Source organism: Lacerta agilis, chromosome 7 (assembly GCF_009819535.1).
Source record: "Lacerta agilis isolate rLacAgi1 chromosome 7, rLacAgi1.pri, whole genome shotgun sequence".
Lineage (NCBI taxonomy): Eukaryota > Metazoa > Chordata > Lepidosauria > Squamata > Lacertidae > Lacerta > Lacerta agilis.
Window position 1 is genome coordinate 66196647 of NC_046318.1, and position 17873 is coordinate 66214519.

A 17873-nucleotide genomic window follows, 5' to 3' on the forward strand; every position below is an offset into this window, starting at 1 on the left:
TTCGTCTAGCGGAAGGCTGCTGTCATTGCCGCTCCGCAAGACGAAAAACCCGCTAGACGAAAATTTTCGCAGAACAAATTATTTTCGTCTAGCGGGGCACCACTGTAATTCCTGTCCGCTGCTGTCCCCCATGTATTAATAAGTGAGTGCAGGAATAACAGCAACCTGCCTCACAGCATGTTGTGAAATCACACAGAATGAAGATTGCAAAAGCACTTTGCAAATTAAAAGTTTTGTTGAAATGATAAACAATAGTATTATTTACTTTCCTTATTTATGCAGTAAGTAATCCTCTATATTGCCTATTTCAGTAGCATCTTCATGCATGAAAACATTGTCAATAAGCACCTGATCAAGCCTGAGCAAAAAGCTCAGTTCAATTCTGGCTTTTGGCTTGGCTAATTAAATGGCTGTTTACAGAGTTCTTTTAAAACATTTGTGCAATTACAGTTACTTCCTCAGACACTTAAGTATTACAGTGTTGTGGCCTTATGTTGAAATAACTGGCATATTTTTGAATACATTTTTCTTTTTAAAAAATCCTTCCTAATCAATCCTTTTTGTTCTTTTAAACTGGAAGTCTTATTTCAGTTTATGGTCTGTTTTCTTTGGCTGCATGTAATTGTAAAGTTAAAAGGAAGAAAAGTAGTTGCTTTTGAAAGGGGTGCATAAAAAAGAGAGATTATTAACTGAAATTATCCTGGATATTCAGGCCACATGATAGAGAGATAGCTCTGGGGAGTAGATACTGGCCTGGTTTAGTGTGCAGATACAATGCTTTTAGTATGGAAGTTTTCTACTGTCCCACTTTTCCCATCTGCCTCGAGACTTTGACAAAATGGTGGCAACCTATGCTTTATTTAAAAAATCTGCGTTTGAATTCCATCTGTGACAGTAAACAGGCCTTGCAGAGGGCAAGAAGGATTTCCCCCATGGCTGTACCTGATTGCTTTGTGCATCTGTTGGTTAATCTAAAAACTGAACACTCATGCTGCAGCAAAGAGCTTGAATTCTAGAAATATTTTCCCCTATTATTTGTGAAAGAAACCCATCAGGCAGGCTTTTATAAGTTAAAATAGGGGAACATCTGTGTAGCTCATTACTTTGTATACATTGACCACAATAGTAGCTCATATATGCAAGGAATGCATGTGCAGTTTATATTTTAAAAATGTAACATATGTACCATATTTTATATTGGAGTACGTGAAAATGCTTTTCATTAATAGATTAGATACTGGTAGCATGGTGTAGCGGTGTAGCAAAACACAAACTGTTTTGCATTCATTAATGGCTCACAGAACAGCTGTGGAATTTTTTATGTTGTGCATAAGGTGCGCTACCGTGAAAAGTAGGTTTCTGTTTATTTTTCCTTAGCCCAGAGAAATACTTAGCAGTATATTAGGGTGTTTATATAAAGTTATGACTGTTAGGCTTATTAAAGCACAGGGTATACGTTGGCTTCTATTATTTCTTTCTATGATTATTCCATAAGATCACTTTTTGGTTAGAATTCTTATTAGATCTTGTTGGATTTTAGATAGAATGTTGATATTTAACCTTAGACCCCAAGCAACCGCAGTCAAAATACAACCTCAGGCTGCAGCCCTGTGTACACTTACCTGGGGTTAAGCCCCACTGAATGCAGTAGAACTTATTTTTGGTGAAACATGCACAAGCTTGCTTTGTCAGTCCTCTCAACATTGTGCAGGGGCCAAGAAAATAAATGGCAATTGTGTCTGATTTAGAATTCATTTATAGTGCACTGTCTGTTGTGCAAGAAGAAGAAATGTAAAGACCTTCGAGTGTGTCTCTGTGGCTTAAATGTACTTGAATTTCTTGGCGCACAATTGCTCGATGAAATACTATTTGTTTAGTAAAATGCATTTTAATATGGAATTAATATAGAGTAAATGGCACTAATGTGAATACAGCATTGTTGTCTGACAATAATAATATAGCCTAATAGTTATTTGAGACTCAGAAAATAATCTGATGGCACATGACATGAATGAGGTGCCGAGACTAAGGAGTCTGATCCTGAGAAGTATCCAGGTGTGAGATCGTTTCCCAAGCCGTCACAAGCTCCATGGTGGAATAGTGGAATATAAATTTTAACAAATTACTTACAAGGTTATAAATGAGAACTCATTCCATATTAAAAAACACACATTTTACTTTGTGTGTTTTTGTTCATGAGCTGTCTGTTGAAAATAGAACAAGATGAAAAACTCTTGACTAAGAGCTAACAATTCTAATGTAAAAGGCACAGGGCCTTTGTCGACATATATTTGAAAGATACCAGTAGGATGGCCATCAAGTGAGCAGTCAGCTGTTGACTTTGCAGGAGTACGGGTTTATTTCGCTCTCACAAGTTTTATGCACATGAGATCCCAGTGAATTTCAGTATGGAAGTTCAAGGTGGAGGGGGGAATCAGATGTTGAGGGAGGGTAATTTTAGATGATGCATCTGTACAGGTGTGAATAATTGAGAAAGCACATAGCAAAACATACTATGAAAAAAAGAAAATTATTTATTATTTTATTAGTTATACAAATTTGCCTGTATTTGATTATTCTGATTTAGTTCAGGACAGAAAATGAGACATTACTATTACTATTGATCTTTAGTTATCATGGAAGGTATGCACTAGTTTGGTATCCATTTTTGGCAAAAAGAATTATGAGAATCAAGATGTCTTGGAACATCTAAGTACCATGATGTAGGGTGCTGTTCATCTGACTTCCGGAAATTAGCCCCCCAAAGTCCAAAGCTCTACTATAATATGTGTATGTATGTATACCAGTTCCAACCCACAGGAAGTGGTCCTAAGCAACCATGAAGTTTTACGCTAACAAGGAATGCTTATTTTTCTGCTTTGAAGGACTAATATTATTTGGTTATTTCTTACAAAAGCTTTCTCAGTGTTAAAGAACTCTGTGCTAAGTAATATTGTAAAATAGTTTTAGCATGACAAGTTATTTCTGCTCAGTCACAATTGTGGCTTTTATTTTAGTGCATAGATTGCAATGGTCACTATGCAGTATATATTTATGCTGGTTGAGCTTCAGTTGATTTTCATATTCAGCCTTCACTCCCCTTTTCCAGAAGCCTGCTGTGAATGGGTCTCTCATTTTGATTACTTACTGTTGTTCTGTTTATCTGTTTACTATAAGGCTTCTTTTGCTGACACATCACTTTAAGATGATTATTGAAATGTATGACCTGGGCTGCGGTTAGGGTATTCATCTTTTGGCATTTTGTTATTGCCTTTCTTAGATGTTTACAGTTAGGCTTCTTTGCAGCAGCTGGTCTTCCTTGAATATCAGTTTTACACATTAGTGATATAGTGTTCTCGTTCATCCAAAACAGCCAATAAAATGTTAAGAGTGATCCTGGGCTACACCACTTTATACTGCCAGGTGGGTAGCTTTCTGATACATTTCATATCAGAAAAATGCTGCTCTAGGACTGACAGCTAAATTTTCTTTTGAAATACTGTGATTATCTTACTACAAAAGATGCACCATCTGTAGGTGGCCACCCTATGACATGTATATCCTAAATGTTAGACAGGATCAGAAAGGACTAAGGATCTGTCTAAAATATTATAGAGTTGGAGCAGAATGTGTTCTTGCTGTTTTCTATTCTGCACTGTTGCCTGCTTCCTGGTTCAGTAGACGAAATGGCCAGTGGGGGCATTATTTTAAAAATTGGCAGGGAGTCCATTTCAGGATGGGAAAGTATGACTGAAAGAGAGATAATTATATTTCACATTAATGATCCTACCCCGCCTTCTCATAAGATCTTACAGAGAGTTCTACTGGATCAGTCCAAAGACTCAGTTGTTCCAGCATCCTGTTTTCACAGTTATGCATTGAGATGCCTGTGACAATAGGACTCTCCCATTTGTGACCCCCAGTCTCTGATATTGGAGGTAGTAGCCAGTGGTCACTTTATCTGTTATGTAACTGGCTAATCCTTTTTAAAAGCACCCAGTTTGGTATCTTTCACTACCTCTTATGGTTGTAAATTCCATAGTTTAACTACTGGTAAATGTTATGTGAAGAAATACTTATTTTCTTCTGTCCTGAATCACCCAACATTCTGATCCATTGGTTGATACTGAGTTCTAGTATTACAAGAGATGGAGAAAAACTTATCTGAAATACCGGTAAATCATTTTCAGTTTAATGGGAATAACAATAGGTTTGCAGCCTTATTTTAATGTCCAATTTAGGATTCAGTTATAGTTTATATGGTAAAACACCTTTTCTAAGTAACAATAAGGGTTAAAGCAAGTCTGGCTTGTTTGCCCACCTTTCTATAAAAATCACACCAAGGCACACCAAGGGAGCACACCAAAAGTTTCTTTGGACTTTATTCCATTTAATTATGAAGTTTTACACTACAGTACTAGCCTGATGAAGTACAAGCTAGGAGCTGTTTACCATCTCGGCTGTTGTTTGTGTGAACTACTAGGCAACCATTGGTATACTTTGTAGTTCTGATGTAACAGTTTTTCAGCATTAGGAGTTTTGTTTGCTTGTTGCTTTAGAAATATTGCTTTTATAACTCTCCTCTTATTTGTTTTGTTTTCTTAAACTTGCATATGTTCATAATGTATTAAGTCTGTTTATTTTAAAAAACCATGGGTTTGGTATTTGCTGTTTAAAGAATTATTTAGGACGCGGGTGGCGCTGTGGGTTAAACCACAGAGCCTAGGGCTTGCTGATCAGAAGGTCGGCGGTTCGAATCCCCGCGATGGGGTGAGTTCCCGTTGCTCGGTCCCAGCTCCTGCCCACCTAGCAGTTCGAAAGCATGTCAAAAATGCAAGTAGATAAATAGGTACCGCTCTAGCGGGAAGGTAAACGGTGTTTCCGTGCACTGCTCTGGTTCGCCAGAAGCGGCTTAGTCATGCTGGCCACATGACCTGGAAGCTGTACGCCAGCTCCCTCTGCAAGTAATGTGAGATGAGCGCCGCAACCCCAGAGTTGGACACAACTGGACCTAATGGTCAGGGGTCCCTTTACCTTTATAGTCCTTTGATACTACCTTTTAGTCATACAGGTTGACTTTAAGACAGCTGTTAATTTATGTCCAACAGTCCAACAAGTGGCCCAAGGGCCACATGCGATGTGTGCAGTCCGCGGGTTCCATGTTGAAGTACTCTTGCGGCCCACTTGGTATGAAAAGTTGGACTGCCCTGATTTATGCTATTCTTATGGGCACATGTACATATTTTGAGCTGCTAACCCCATGTTCCTGAAGTATGGGAACTGTTCAGCGTTATTATCCCTATAAAGCTAAATTCCTGCCACATATGATTTTGATCTGTTTAGTCTCACCTAAGAGTAGCTTTTGCAAAGGACTCGGAGGGCCTTAGGAAGAAGGAAAGACAGAAATTTGGGAGTGGCTAGGCTCAGGGAAGAGTATCCTGAATTTAAGTTTACTTTTAAAACTTTAAGCCCCCATCATTTCAAGTTGAGTTGCTGGCAGAAATCGGTTTGATTTTCTGATGTGAATATCATTCTTTTGGCATTTCCCCAAAATCTTCATTGTGTCCAACTCTGGCCAATTTATTTTCCATAGTGGGGTGGTAGAAATTGGATATATACATATATTCTTGTACAAGCTAAGTGGGGGGGGGGGGGGAGAGACAGAATACACATCAAGTAGACATGTGAATATGGATGTTTGTCTGTCAGCACTGCATTCCTCTTAGTCAGATGTACATAGTCATAAAACTTGGAAGGGATCTCAAGTTAAATCTCAAGATACAGTCTGCTGCATAGTTGACTGTGCATCCTTCTGTTAACCAGTGACCATGCATGTATCACCCTACTGATATAATTTGTGCCAGCTTGCATAATTCCTTTTTAAGAGGGAGAAACCAACAGCAATAAGTCTGCATGTGCATAAGTTATTCATAAAATAAAGGAAATCTGATATATTTTCCAAACTCTCCACATATATTTAAGTGTAGAGAAGCAAAGTCTGAGGAAATTAAGCAACAGATACTACACATTTCTAGTTTTAATATTTACTGACTCATTTAATCAGATTCAAATATTTTTGTTTTGTTTGAGAATAAAAATTGTTTTTTAAAAAAAACATTTTAACACCCAAAAGTAATGCAAACGGGGGCTTTAAAATCTGCTGGTTTAAGCTGCTATCTGGTACACAGTTGTGCCCTTATAAAGCCACTAATAAAAAAAAGCTATTTTGTGAAGAGCTGAAATTACTCAGCTAGTCTTGAAGACTGGCATTTAAAATAAGGAATATGATCATCCCATGCAAAACAGCTCAAAAGGTTTCATGTATTGGTACTTAGAAAAGTGCAGTATGGAACAGCAGTATGTTTCCAGATGAAAAACACACGCTTTTGACAGAAACCAGGATACTTCCTTTAGGTTCTTCTTCCTCTTGCTGTTTCTAACAGATTTTCCCAGCTCCTAGATCACTTCACCGCAGCCTTTCAACTTCATATTGTATCCACTTGTTCAGGATCCTGGTAGATTTTACCCATTGGATTCACAACCTTGTCCTATGTGATTGGCTGGCATTCTGCAGCCTTCAGATTGACCAGGCCTAGAAATCTGGTCTTTCAGACTAATAACCTCTGCTTGTGAACCCGCAAAGCTTGCTTTTGCACAGACACACACAGCCTTCCAGCACAGTGCTACTGCGCATCACATTACCTAAAACGATGGAGACTAGAATTGCAAGGAAGGATGATCCCCAAGTTGTGATACCTGTCTTGTCATGACCTTTTATGTGCTTAAAACCCTCTTTAGGCAGAAAAGGGAATAGGATTTACAACATTGACCCATGCAATTGGCTGACAGTCTGGAGCCTCCAGATTGACCTATCTTAGAAGTCTGGCATTTTCCCCTTTACTTAACAGAGCACTCATACCTGTACTTCATGTTCAGTCTCTTCCTTCTCAGTTCCCATCACTGGCCTCAGTAACTCTGAAGAAGATACACTGTCCATATCTAGATCAGTGGGTGGCTACTTTTGGTCCTGTCTTGCCCCTGCCCCAGACTCCCTTACTTTGACTCCACATGAGTCCCCAAACTGATCTAGATTATGAAGTCTGACTTGTACATTTTGTATGAAGTACTGAAATATGCATGCATTCCACCTTAAAAAAAATGTTTATATGCACACGATAAAACAAGTTCCCTCAAGGGAAGCAGAAGGGGTTTATTCTTATCCATTACAGTGAAATCTCATAGTTTCAAAGAGGATCTAATTAAAAAACAAAAACAGTTCTTTTCGGTTAAGGTTACATTCTAACTGAGCTGATTAATGGCGTTTAACAAATGCTTTTTAAATGACTTATCAAAGTGAATTACTATTAATATAAAATAGTTTTGTCTGTCTTATACAAAACATGTGTATAACAATTCTGCAATCCACCACAGAACTAGGTGCACATAAATCCTATCAACTTCATTGGGAATTAACTATGCAGTCCTAAACACATTTACTCAGAAGTCAGTCCCATTGAGCTCAAGGGGCTTACACAATATTATGTGTTTTTAGCGCTGTGACCTAGGGCTGAAATACTTAGTTTAAAGTATTAATTTTGAGCAATCGTGTTTAGGATTGGGTTGCTAGATTGCAGCTAATGGCCAAAATCCAGTACCATCTGCATGTTTTAACCGATAGCTGACTAAATTTTCCAGTTCCCAGTTTCCCATAGTTTACAAAAGAGGAGACTTGATTGTCATTTGAGCATCCTGTTATTTAAAATCTTCAAGGTTGGTCTTGTTTGGATTATGTTCCCATGCCGGTTCAAGAAAATAAGGTTAAAATGTTGGCAGATAATTTATAATTATCTATGTGAAAGATTATTTATGTGAAAGATTTATACCCTGCCCCTTTATAAATACTTACACCAAGACAGAAAATAATAAATTAGACAATATTAATGTATACATTGACAATAAAACAATAACAACCAAACTCAGTATAGAATAAAAAAGCGAGACATTTAAAATACTAGAGATTTGTGGAAGAGCTTTGTCCTTGAGTTATAACAACATTGGTTAAGGTGATGCTGCCACCTACATTTAGGGTCAAACCATACACTTCATTAAAACACATGCTTGCCTGTAAAGTGGGGGTGGAAGGTCTGCATTTTATATCAAAATGAACACAGAGAGAAAAATCCGACCCCTCTCCAGCACCTTACCTTGTTGCATTTGTCTTCTCCTAGCCCAAAAGTGAGCCTCGGATTGGATGTGATGTGATGGGATAAGAGAACTTAAAAGTAATACCTGTAGAACATGGTGGGATCTGTCCTTATCTATCTCTTAATTTATTTTTCACTCATATATAAGTCTTTTGCATTCAGAAAAGTTTGATTAGTTCCTATGGAGCATGCATTGCAGGCAGTCATCAGGTCCACACTACTTCACTTCAACGCATTAAGAACTCCCAGATCATTTGACTGATACAGTATTATCCATGTACTTTTATAAACTCTTTTTTTAAAAAATGGCTTCAGAATGATTTATTATGTTGTTTATTTGACTTGATTTTTGCAGTGTTTTGATTTTCTTAATCAGTAACTTTTTATTTGTTAGTTGCTCTGAGAATCCTGCAAGGTTGAAGAGTGGGATATAAACACAATAAATAAATAAACTACCAGCCCAATTAAATAAAATTGATACATTTAAGGCATCTGAAAATATACGATTTACATGCTTAATCAAGTGTGGTATTTATTGTTCATTCTTTTTACTGAGGTTCATTGCCCTTTTCAGTTTTCATTCTATCTCATCTTTGCCAAATATATTTGGTAAAAAGGAGAATCGCCTTATATATTTTTATTCTGCAGAAGATGTGATGAAGTACCAGTATTTAAAGGGGGTTCCATCTGCACTTTAGTTTACAAACATCATTTGAACTTGTGTAATGTAGTTATCTTGCAAGTATCAGCAAACTCTGACCCAGCAATAAAAAAAATAAAGGAATTGCTTTTTCTTTCTTTAAGTGTATTGTTTTGGGTTGATTGTGTCATTTAATTCTGGTGATCATTCCCCCTCTGGATGTAGCAGGCTTTAAGCCAAGTGAACTTTCAGTAGCAATTCCAATACATGAATGTTAAAATGAGAGTGATGTAAAATATGGATGCTAGTGTTTCTTTTTATATTTTGGAAGAGGAAATGTGATTAAGATACACTAAAAGGAAATCTATACAAATGCGGCAAAATTGTTAAAATATTCAAATATGCTATATTGTAACAAGGAAGCACAGTAATGCACTGAAATCAGCAATAGAACAGCTGTGTTTTAAAGGACAGTACTTTGAATGTCACTTGACAATTTGCTTTCAATTAGAAGTAATTTACAGGAAGATGCCCACAAGCTAATCTTTACAGGATAATTAAGTTCCATTTTCTTTACTTTTAATTAAAAAGCAGAAAAGATTTAGCTGATCCATAAAAAATGTTCTGTTTAAACATTCATCAGACTTCACACTCTTTTTTGTTATTTGTTGTAGCAGATGTTATCAAAACTGCAGTCTGCTCTGTTTTAAACTCAGAATACTTGGTAAGTAGGATGCAGAGTTGCAGTAGGCGTGTACAGCTGAGGTATGAGCACTGAACATCTGTATTTTTATATAGTTCCCTGAATATTATTTTCATTACTGTGATGAAAAGTAAGTCAAGCGCCATCAATGTGTGCAAAAAAGTACATTTATGACAGATGCCTTGCTTTTATTGTAATTTATTTTCACTTTTTGCAACGTTAATACCATTAATGTATACCATTGCTGTAGTTTAGAAAATGTGAAAAATACATTCAAGTTAGAATTTTTCTTAAATACTATTTTAGCTGTCTAAAAGCAAACTTTCATAGTTATCCTATTTTGTACATTTTTATGGTCCAACACCAATACAGAGGTGCGTAAGGGAGGGAGGATTGACTTTTGTAGCAAAACAATCTCATAAGCACATGCTGACATTGCACATTTTTTCAAGGATGTTGTTACGTTACTGCAGGCAGTATAGGACCACAGTGATCTATGTAGATACTGGTTGCAGGATTCACCTAACCAGCCCCATCAGAGTATACAGTACCTGTTGAACTTAATAATATCAAGATAGTAATGGCTAACTTATGGTGGTTGATTTCAATGGGTCTACTTTGAGTATGACTCAATCAGATACCACTTAAAGTTTTTAATTGCAGTGTGCTTTGTGATCTTTATGCTACACTCATCATCACAAAAATGTGTTTTTCCGGTCACTGTTATTCCCATTTTGCAGTTATCAAGTCTGTATTCCTGGCTGAAGTGGAATTTGAACATAGTTCTATATCAGGTCAAACTACAACACAGTCTACTCCAATGCATTGGCTCTTTTGAAAGATAAGCAGAATGTACAGGTTGGACAAGGGATTGTTGTTTGAACTCCCAGTATAAAATTTTGAATGTGTAGTTCAAAGGCTGTTCCATCACTGTGCTGTACTATGAGGCATAGTGATGGCTTCCCACTTTTCTCAGTCTCCCAGGCCCTAAAGACATCTGAGATTAAGTACATAGCCATGCTGCTTGGTATCTGTTGGTGCAGTTGCTTGGTATCTGTTGGTGAAGTTAGCCCACCTTTCCCCCAGAATGGGAATCAAGGCAGCTTACAGATCAAATAGAAACAGCTAAAAACATGGAAGAAACATGCAGTGTCTTCCTCTTGGAAATGTTGCTTTGATCAGTTGTACCACTGTTGGTAGTTTATTGAAGGGCAGGTGTCTCACATCATCTCCCTGTCATATCTAGAATATCTGCATTTCTTAAGGTTGTGCTGGTGCAAGCAGGGAAGACAGCAGCAGTACAGTATGGGAATTTTGTAGGGTGCATGCTTGAACTCACAAAAGTTAGCAATTTCATTATTCTTCCAAAACACTTGTATCGATTTAATTATTCAGATAATGCAACATATAGCTCTGAAAACAATGGAATATGTGCAGTTTGACAGGACTTACAATGTGTTTCAAGGGTTTCAGTGAGTTGGAACCAAATCTTTCCTTCCATGAATAGAAGGGGCAGAGACCTAGATTTAGAATATCCTGCAATGCAATTTAGGTTATTCCAGAAGCTTTCACAGCACTCCAGAACTTGGGGTTCAGGGGGTTACAGGAGGAATAGGAGCCAATATATGAGAGTTCTCCATTCCTTGAGAAGACCTATTCTGGGTCCAACCTCTATGTATTTTCTTCATTAGTCTTAATAAAGGAATGTAAGAATATTCTGTCACTTGAGGGGGAAATAACATTGGTCATTAAACTCTTAATAATTGTATCCTGCTTAGTAACTCAGGATGGCATTTATGGGCTTCACTATGTATGGGCTCAATTCAAAGTGCTGTTTTGGACTTTTAAACCCATCATGGCTTGGGACCAGAGTATCTGAACGATTCTTAAGATCCCTGTCATCAAAAGCCCTTCCTTGCCAACTGAGGTACCACCACCCATCCCTTTTGTCCAAGGAGGTCAAGGTGCTGTACTTGATTCTATCTTTTCCATTGTATCTCCACAACTACCTTGAGAAGTAGAAACAAAATAAAATCCTTCCAGTATCACCTTAGGGACCAACTAAGTTTGTTCTTGGTATGAGCTTTCATCTGAAGAAGTGTGCATGCACACGAAAGCTTATACCAAGAACAAATTTAGTTGGTCTCTAAGGTGCTACTGGAAGGATTTTGTTTTGTTTTGTCTATGGCAGACCAACACGGCTACCTACCTGTAACTTGAGAAGTTACTGTAACTGGATCAGGTCACCCAGTGAGCTTCATGAGTGAATGGGTGTTTGAACCTGGTTCTCCCAGGTCCTAATCTGACACACTAACCACTACACCACACTACACCAGGGAATGACATTCTCAGTTGTGGAACTCTAGTTGTGGAGTGCTTTCCCTAGGGAAAGTTGCCATTCTGATGCCACTTTGCAATTAGGCTTATTTTTTTCAGACTTTTCAATTCAATTTGATATGTTTTTATATTGGCTGGGTTTGTTGTTTTTATGCTGCTTCTGGTAATTTTTACTGTTTTTAGTATATTTTTGTACATTTTCAATTTTCTGTGTAAAATTCATTTTTTTGTACTGTACATTTTGTAATTGGCCCAGAATATTTTACCGAAGAGTGGGGTATAAATTCCTCAAGCTAGCAAATATTTAAATAAATGTTATCCTCAACAGTTAGGTTAGTCAGGAGGTGCTGACGAGTCAAAGGTTGTCCAGTAAGCTTCACAGCTGAGCAGGAATTTGAATCTATGTCTTCTCCAGTTTTAGTGAAACAAGCTCATGAGGCAACAGTTATAAACATTGCCAGGGGTCCCCAAACTAAGGCCCGGGGGCTGGATGTGGCCCAATCGCCTTCTAAATCCGGTCTACGGACAGTCCGGGAATCAGCATGTTTTTACATGAGTAGAATGTGTCCTTTTATTTAAAATACACCTCTGGGTTATTTGTGGGGCATAGGAATTCATTCATTCCCCCCCCCCCAATATAGTCTGGCCCCCCACAAGGTCTGAGGGACAGTGGACTGCTGAAAAAGTTTGCTGACCCCTGAATATTGCCATTTTCTTGGCATTGCGGTGATTTTATTTCATTGTATAAAGTGTATCTTTGCAAGATCAGACTTTATTTCAAGGCTTTGGGAATAAATTTTGCTCTCTTGAATGTATAGGTGAGCAATGCCATTTGATATAATAATCCTTAATTAAATGCAATTCCTCCAGCAAATGAATTGCTGGTAATAACTGTATTTAAAAATAACTTTGTATCCTAAATCTACCTTGTGCAGTTTTTCAATTTTGTGTTACAAGATGTCTCAAAGTGTGACTTGTCTGATTGGGGAAGCAGGGAAGTGGGGGGGGGGGCTAATGGAATTCAGACAAGCAATAATTAGTAGGCCAGGAAGTAGGGCAATTTTAAAAATGATTCATGGCAAGTAGGAATGAGACATTTACATTCTAAGAATTAATTATGGGAGTTGTCTAAATTATGAGTGGAAAGCAGAAGTGCAGGGAATAGAATGTGGTTCAGAGACAATTTCATATATTACATTCTGTGCAAGCGATTAGTAAAGATTTTTTGATGCAGATCATTCATTAGAATACACTTTAGAAAGTGGAGTTTACAGATTTCATGCTTGCTACACACACACACACACACACACACACACACATGCCCATCAACTCAAGCCTGTCACAAAATGGCAGCTTGAGGGTAGAACCAGTCAAAGAATGGCAGTTTGTGGAAGGACCAAGTAATAAAATAGCAATTCACAGGCACAGCCAATCATGATTGTGAGTCATGTACTAGGGTGCCCTTACCTGTAAAAGTACAAATTCTTTTCATAGTTACTGTAGAACAGGGATTCTAATGTTAAACTCTTAACATGCAGCAGGAGGACTACAAAAAGCCATGGTCACAAGCCACTAATTTATGTTTCTGTTTTACAGCTGAGGAATGCTAAGGCTCAGATAAGGGATTAACCCAAAGCAAGCCACTGAATCCATGATAGAAAATTATCAATTTTGCTGGGTAGCAAGAAGTCTCAGCAATATACAACCTGAAGAATGAGCTAAAATTGTATGTTTGAAGTGAGTATCCTGTACAGCGATTCACTGAAAATGCTGTGGGTCTTAGGTCAACCCTGCAAAACAGCATCAAGAGAAGTTCATTTTTCATTTGGAAGATAATCATTTCTGCTGTTAGTAATGTTCAGGGATAAGTGCCAATCCTTAAGTAGCCAAAATGGCACCATGCATGCACAAGAGAGAAAGATCAGGGAAAGATCAGGGTCTGCAGAAGTACGGATCATATTTAAGGTGCTACAACCTACTTAAGGGGGCAAGAAATCCCCCAAACAACATGGAAAACCAAGGGCGAGGAATGGAATGGAGGGCATGCCTGTCTAGCTGGAACCCTGAGCAGGAGCACTCCATACTGGAATGTTTTGTTGCAGGTCTCAGTTGTTCCAAGTATAAACACTATCTCTCTCACATACACATCTATCAGACTCATACTCTTTTATCCTCTGTCACATGCATCTCCAGACAGACATGTGCATACTCTCTACCTTCATATGCACATTCTCACAAAAGAAGAAAATGGCTAATCCGTACTCGATATTCTATCTCATATACACACACTATGATGTGCAGACATGGGCTATAGACACACAGAGAGATGTAGGACATCAGTTCACACTACTTACTACCTGAATGGATGCTGTACAGATTAATTCTATTGTTGCTGCTGTTAGAATAGGATAGTGTAGGTAAGCAGGCATGTAGTGCTGACCAGAGGGACAGACAAGAAGCAAGTAGGCTTTATGGACTGCCTACTGGGACTGAGCCAATTGAGCCATGCCAGCTGTGTGAGTAACTAGATTGGTGGATGGGCTGCCTAACATGAACACAAATGCTTCTCTTCCTGCTGCTCCCACTTGGGAGCTAAAGGCTGAGAATCAGGGGGGATTTTGCAGATGATTAAACCCCAAGCTCCTCCCTCGCATGTTCCAACTAGCCTGTCTCCCCAGCCACATGCAAACTGGTGGCCTTGTGAGTATCCATGGGCCTGATTTTCCTAATGTCCACTTGCTCCCTCTTGCTAAACTAGGCAAAGGGATGGGCTTCTCTGAGCTAGAAAGGAAAGAAGCTGTCAGTTGGCAGCAGCTGGCACAGATGATTCAAACTGTACAATCTTGGGCAGTATTTCCTGGGACTGCCCCCCCCACCCCATGATTATTATTGTTATTGCTATTATGTTTATTTATATCCTGTCTTTTCACAAACTGGGACTCAAAGTGGCTTACACAAATTAAAACAACACAAGTAAAATACAGAAAGCGAAAAACATAAAAATGATAATATAAAATAAAAATTCAACTATAATAGATTTAAAACAATATGAAAACAAATTATTAATATACAGATAGTAGAAAGAACACAGCACTATTAAAAGGCAGATCTCAGAGCCCAGGCTGGTTGATATGGGACAATATGGTTCTTCAGATAGCCTGGACCTAAGCCTTTCAAGTAGCTAAAGTATGTGTGTGCACACATGCCAAAAAGAAGCAGTTGCCACTTCTGTGCAGGCAACACATTTAAAAATAATGGAGATGAGCTTGCAACAGACTTAGCAACATTTGCCCACCATAACCGAGCCTGGAGTTGACCGTGATTGCTGTTCTATCTGCTCCAGGATTAGAGTGTTGTGTCTATTGCGTATCGAGGACCTCAAGCCACCCCCCAATGAATTGACACAGGAGACATAATTTTTGTTTGGGTTTTTGGCAATAATTTAGGCCACAACTTTATTTAAATACAAATTCGGTGAGTGGTTGCGTAGGCATTGGTTCAGACTACTGTCCTACCAGGACAGAGGCTGGCCTAGAACCAGCGATTGGGAAAGTGCAACTGAGGAGAGTTAAGGAGCGGGGGGTACAACGCTTCCCTCTCCCCAGAGGTCCCGGGGACTCGGCTACGGCCCTAACCCCTACCAGGGGTTTGGACAAAGCATAAGAGCCACCGGATTCCTTTAACGGAATTCCCAGTATCATCATGATTCTGGATATGGGTACCGCCCAATCCAGCAATCCACACAGGAACCAATGCCTAACCACCAACCTTACAAGTTGTGACAAGTTGCTACTGCAGTAGGCGAAAACCAAATGGGACAGCCAATCAGCCAGATGGAAAAATTCCTACTGAGCCCCTGCCCCAAAAGCAGACGACCCCATGACAGGCAGTTGCAAGGTCAAGCACAGAGGCCTAAGGAAAAGGGGGGGGGAGGGATGGGTGATCAGAAGCTCGCAGCCAAGAGGAAGATCACCCTGTGTGCAGAGGAATATATAGGACGCTGAGCTGTCCATCACAAATTGCTACATCTAGCTTTGCCCAGCAACACCTCTTGACCCTATAGCAGCTAAGGCCGGCTGCCGGCCCCTCCCCCACAGGCCAGGGAAGCGTCTTGCCAGGTCCCGACCGCAACACGTGCTCTTACTCATGGTAGAACCCGATTTGTAAGAGCGGAAGTCAGATTGCCTGTCTAATCAAATATCATCTATGAAATATGTGCTTGGTATATCTTGCTGGATTCAGGTATTCTGAACAGAACCAAGAACAACAAATTTGGTTACTATCCAGCTAAAGTTATTTCTTATTGTTGTAAACTCGTGCTCTACTTATTCTTGGTACAAAACTGATTATTTTACACTGTTGTTTTGTCTAGCCATCTTTATAAACTGTAACAGACAGGGAGAGAAACCTTGAAAAATACTTATTTTAAAGTAGAATTAAAGTGCCATAAACCTAGTTTTGTATTTAGGGGATGGGAATGGTTGCCTCCACAAACTACGACCATCAAATTTTCTGATATGGATTAAAAAGTTGTTTGGTAGTTTAGAATTCAAGGAACAATTTTTGATTTTTTTTAAAACAATCATTTAGTAATGTGCTCTTGAAATGAGGAAGCTGTCCCAAACAGAAGGTGCTGGAGGCTTTTCTGTGGGTTATAGGTTGGTTTTGCAGGTACTTTGCTAAACATTTATTAATAGAGCAAACTTGGAACTTTCATGATAAGCAATTAAAAACAAAACAGGGTTAGTGGCATATGCTAACTATTGGATAGCTATGTTATGCTGCCTATTTGTATTATTAGTGCCTTTTTATGAGTGGACAATCTTGTCCCTTATTTCCCTCCTGCCAAAAATATTTTTCTGTTTTAGGCGCATGACAAGAAATTTAAGGGGGGGGGGCAGGATCAGAGGGAGTCTGGTGAGGACTATATAGGAAGGCCAGTTTGGATTTCTTCATGGTTAAGGAAGAGGATAAAGTGAGGCCTTGTTAGACAGCCACCTGGGAGGAAAAGCATTCCCTGTTGCCTTTCCCTTTAAAGGTATAATATAATTCTTGGGATCTTTAACATAGAAGCAATCTTCACATCCTGCCTCCCTTTAAATACTTCACGTTTTCATTCATGAAAAGAAATAATTGCACTTTTGCATATGGGACCCCTTTGATGAGATGTGCTCCTTTATGCTCATTCTTTATTTAAGAAGCTCATATAGTAAATCAGATGAACAATAATGATGATACTTCAGCCATGCATTTTCCTCCAGAACCTTTGATTTTGCTATGACAGGCATTTATTTTCCTGTTCTCTAGCATCTTATTTTCTTGGTCATCTTCCCGCCCAACCCACATGTTAATGACTCTCAAAATGGCACTGTGGGGTCTCTCTCTCTCTCTCTCTCTCTCTCTCTCTCTCTCTCTCTCTCTCTCTGTGTGTGTGTGTGTGTGTCTTTGTCAGATATCTCTGCAGGAATTCTTCATTACTTCCAAGTAAGTGGTCCAATTTTCTTAGCACTTAAAAATAGTGTATCTATCTCTTTTGTTATTTTAAAGGGGGTGCTTGTATGATAGGCTGGATCGACTGGTTAGCTTGGTAGAGGTGGGCCTCAATCCACTTTACAGATTCTGTATGTTTAAATTCCATTGTTTTCACAGTAAGACATAAGTACAGTACATAACACAGCACTGGATTACAACCTAGAGCTTGGGGTAGTGGTGGTACATGGGCCTGGCTTTCATATCTCAAGGAAACAACCCATATTTTGTTTTTCGATAAGCCACCTAGCAAGAATGCAGAACAGGATGGAGTAATTTCTGTCCTGATGTCTTCTTTATTTGGTTGCCATTAAGACAAATGTATGTATGTTGCTGTGTTTTTAAATATGTAAATAATTTTAATCCTTCAATTAAAAACAATGTTCTCATGTCCTTCCTGTTTGCCTGAATATTATAAAAATGAGTTTTACCATATATTTCAGCATAAATCTAAACTTAA

General features: G+C 38.7%; 1 protein-coding gene across 3 annotated transcripts in view; it reads left to right on the top strand.

The window, feature by feature from the left end:
• The window catches only part of ZFPM2 (zinc finger protein, FOG family member 2), a 333910-nt gene that overhangs the window by 27813 nt on the left and 288224 nt on the right, over window positions 1-17873 (top strand). Inside the window, exon 1 of one of the 3 annotated variants that reach the window (XM_033155733.1) lies at window positions 13475-13621. The exons of the other annotated variants lie outside the window; for them this stretch is intronic. The gene's annotated coding sequence lies outside the window, so the exon portion shown is untranslated. Of the gene's footprint in view, window positions 1-13474; window positions 13622-17873 lie in introns of those variants that run through there. 3 annotated transcript variants of the gene reach the window in all.